The sequence below is a fragment of the Perissodus microlepis genome, chromosome 7, assembly GCF_051167445.1.
Source record: "Perissodus microlepis isolate ML-2025 ecotype Zambia chromosome 7, ASM5116744v1, whole genome shotgun sequence".
Taxonomy (NCBI): Eukaryota; Metazoa; Chordata; class Actinopteri; order Cichliformes; family Cichlidae; genus Perissodus; species Perissodus microlepis.
In genome coordinates this window covers 13,393,095-13,397,570 of record NC_140467.1, presented here as the reverse complement: position 1 = coordinate 13,397,570, position 4,476 = coordinate 13,393,095, and positions in this window count along the sequence as shown.

Below are 4,476 nucleotides of genomic sequence, written 5' to 3'. Positions count from 1 at the left end.
AAGTGAGATTACTGATGTGAGATTTCTAGGATAGTGAACTGTCTAGGATGACACCAATGCTCTTAACCTGAGTTGAAGGGAAAACTGTGGAGTTATCAATAGTGAGTGAGAAATGATTTGGCTTCAAAAGGTTAGATTTAGTGCCAATAAGGAGGATTTCAGTTTTATCCTCATTGAGTTTAAGAAAATTAGAGCTGAACCAGGATTTAAATTCGGATAGGCATTCTCCAAGGGAAGAAGGTGGGAGGGAGGAGGAATCAGGCCTGCAGGAGAGATAGAACTAGATGTCATTAGCAAAACAGGTAAACTGAAGATCAAATTTGATTCCCTAGAGGGAGGATGTATATTATGAAGAGAAGATGGCCTAGACTGACCTTCAATGCTTAGAGGTCAATGGTAAACCATGGAGCAGAACACGCGAAGGAAACTGGGTTTTTACAGCAACTAGAGAATCAAGGACATTGAGTAAACAATTATTATAATTATGGGTGGGAATTTAACGGGTTAATAGCGATCAATTAATTCGAAAAATAACGTGTTAAAAAATTAACGCATTTAATTGCACTTTGCATTCCAAGCAAAGGGGAACTTTTGTCAATGCACGATTTTACTGATGTACACAGCTACAAAAATGAAGAATCAGAAGATAGCACATTGCTACGACTGATCGGAGGCAAATGTCATTTAAAAAGACTACCTGATGGAAGCTTTGATAAAAGCGTGGTTTTGTGCAAACTGCAAAAAAGAGTTTGCATACCACCAAAGCACTTCAACCTTACGGTATCATCTAAATGTGTAACATGTTGCAACAAGCACAGAAACTGTGGGAGCTGTTAGCGCTAGCTTTCTGCCTGCTTTCTGCCACCTGCATCACACCATGGACCAGCCTTGAGGCCCTGTTGCAGGAACAGTGTGACGATGCCACCACAAAGAGCCGCCTCCTCTCTTCATTGTCTTCAGACTGTGATTCAGATGAGGAAGCCCTGTGTAACAGGGCCCTGAGTGTCTACAGAGCAGAATCATCCATCAGTGAGACAGACTTTCCACGCTGCAGTGGTGTTCCAGTCAAGCAGCAACCCACCCAAAGCTGTCTGTCCTGGCCCGGAAGTATTTCATTAGTCCTGCCATTTCTGTCCCACGTGAGAGACTGTTCTCACCTGCAGATCACATAGTAACAAAAATAGAGCTGCCTTGAGCTCTAAAAATGTGAACAGGCTAGTTTGTCTAAGTAATTGGCTGAAAGAGACGGACAGTAAATAAGCATGGAGGTATTGTGAGTCCAATGGGTTTGTTATTTTTTGCAATAAAATGTTTGATGATCACCGTGTTTTAGCCTAATGTACAAAATAATGTTGGCTAAGGTTACTCAGAGTTTAAAGGTGAAGCTGGTCAAATAAACTTTTATGTTTCTGCCTTATTTTTTAAGAAGAAAAGCTGCACTTTATGTTGAAATTGTTATTATTATTATTTTTTAAAGACAATACCATTTTGAAAATGTACTTAAAGTACTTAAAATAGCGCTTTGTCTGCCCAATTTTGGCCAGGGATATTTTTTTTCTGTTTTGCATTGAAATGCAGTTTAAATGCTTTTCCATTGTATTTACCAACATCAAGAAGTCACAAGCAAAGATAGACCACACCACAGTTTAAATAAGGAAAGTTTATTGATGAAAATTATTTATTAAACAAATAAACATAACAATTTTTTCACACGGTCATAATAGAGGTCATAATGAAGCAGTTCATTTTATTTTGTTGATTCAAGCTGCTCTTCATATTTTTGGCCACCAGATGTCACCAGAGAGGACTGTTGAAAGGCTTCGAGTAATGAAGCGTTTCAATGCTTCAGAAAGCTTCATTTGGCCATCACTACAGTAGCACCAGCGTTCCTGCTTGAGTGAAGTGAAGGCTTCAGGCTAAATGCTTTCCATGTTTTTATATAAATATGCAGAAGAGAATATACATAGGTCACCAAAGCTTGTTTTGGCATATAACTTTATCTGTTTACTCAGATATATGCATCTTTAGTTACTGTGGCTCTACAGCTAAAAAAAAAATTCTGTTTGCACATATGTTACTCTGCACACAAGTTATTGTAAACCTGCCCAGTAATGATTTTTATCTCCTGTATACAGTTTGTCTGATTTGGTGAAATTAACTGGGCTTCAAGTTTGGAAAAAGTGAGTTTCTGTCTTCATTTTACTCCTTTCTCACTTTTCTTCACTAGATGGCAGCACAGGAACGCAAGACAATTATAAATCCTCAGTCACTGGGTGGATGACTGCAAGCAGGCCTCTAGTACTGCACTATTCTGTAGGCATGAGAACAATACACCACACAAAGAGGATCATATTTTTTTTATGTAAACAAATTTTAGACCTTGTTTTTGTTTGTATTAAAGAATCACTGACAGGCAGGTATGTTGAAACAAATGTATATCTCACAATTATAAAATGAGATTTAATGTTAAGCGAGTGCACTGGGTGGCTGGAGTAGTGCAACATTCTATCATACAAATACACTTAGATTTTAGTTTGCTGAGACTGCTTTTCTGTGCTTAATAAGATGCTCATTATATTAAATAGGGCACCGACATCATGTGCTTCCATTGTGGAAAAAATTAATTGAGCATCAAAAACAAGCTGATTTTCTGAGAATTATTTCAAGACACACAAAGTGCCTCATGACCTTGAACACTGTTTATCATAAGGTTTATCATCTTCACACTCTTCACACAAAGAAATAACTTCTTACAATACGGCCATAGAAGTCAAATTTCCACTTCAACATCTGTACAGCTGTACATTTGGCAGCCTCCTCCCCAAAATCAGTATTCCAGGCAGTGTGATTGCTTTGGAAGCAGACTATTTCCTGCTTTGTGCCACATGCGACTAACAGCAACTGTATCCTATTTGATGCTCCCAAGATTGCCTAAGGTTAATGTGAGAAAACAGCTTGAAGGGAAACAGGAAAATATCTGTCCAGAACAATACACCTGTAAATTTGGTAGAGTAGAACTTTGAGAAACATACCTCAGTACTCAAGTGAAGTACACGTACCTCAAAGCTTTTCTCAATACCACTATTTGAGGACAACATATGATGTAAATTATAAGCAGACAGGAGTTTGAAAATACGAGTAACTGTCTTATGAGCCAAGCACCGCCGGTGTGATGACCAGCTGAAGCTAGTGGTATAGTCATCCAGGCTTTGAGTAGACAGTTGAAATCTCATCTACTACCAGTCTGGCTGAGTTTCAATCGGAAAGCGCTGGAGAGTGACTAACATGGAGCCTCTTGGAGAGGGTCAAGAGCCCAGAGCAACCAGTGGCCATTAAATTCACTCCTATGAGATACTGAGTGCTTTGCTTTTTGACCAGGCTCTGTTTGATGTGCTGTACTGCATTATTATCCCCGGCTCCTCACCGCATGCCCTCCACCACCAAGTGGTGTGAGCATTATAAAGATGTTATTATGAAGCTCCGGTTGAGCCCCTGATCAACATTGCCAGTTTTCAAAGAGACACTTGAGGGAAATAAATGAAACTGCACACAGAGACCTGCCATAAACACGGGCCGACTGTCAAAGACAAAGCTCCTCATCCAGCTGTACTGTAAGACTACATCCTTCTGTATTCCACAGCTTTGAGCTTATGATTATGCATTATGCTGCTTATCAATGTTATTAAACTTGCTGAAGGGAATTCTGGGGTTCTACTTGAATACACAGTCAATTAGACTGTCTCAGATTTTAAAAGAGCAGCCCTAATTGCAGTGTTTTATTGACTCTTTGCTTGAATGACTCTGATAAAGAGGTCTTAAGCTGCCTTTTGGCACAGGGAGGATGAAGTAATTTTCACAGCCATCTAGGATGCTGATGAGGGCCATTCATATTTCAGTTATTCAAAATAGCATCGCCCACTATATTACCTGTCATGCAATAATTTCCTCTAAAGTCCTATATGATTGAAAGAGCATCACTGAGCCAAAACATTATGACCGATCGCAGAGGAAGAAAAATGGTGTTAATTAAGCTCTAACAGTATATGATATTTGTTGGATATTAAGTTCTGGCTTACTGTGACGTTTCCAAAAGGATTTCTTAGAATTGATGCCTCACTGAGCTGTTTTGGTGAGCGACAGCATGTTAGACAGACTGGTCATAATGTTGTGGCTCATCAGTGTATAATTTCTGCTTTTATTATATGTTGTTGTACTGACTGATAGATTAGGAGCCTGCCTTTGGTCACCAGCACCTAGAAAACAAGCTGCCAACCCAACAGTGACATAGCTTTAGCTATTACATTTGTATGATGAACTTGTTGGCAAACAGTTGCCTGTTTACACATTCAGCACAATGCTAATGTGTTCAGTACACGCGAGCGATCATGTTTGCATCCATCTGGCACATTAGCTCAAAAATCCACTCCTCCTGGTCTGTTTTTGGTCTTGGCTCTTTAGCAGCTAGAACGCCGGACA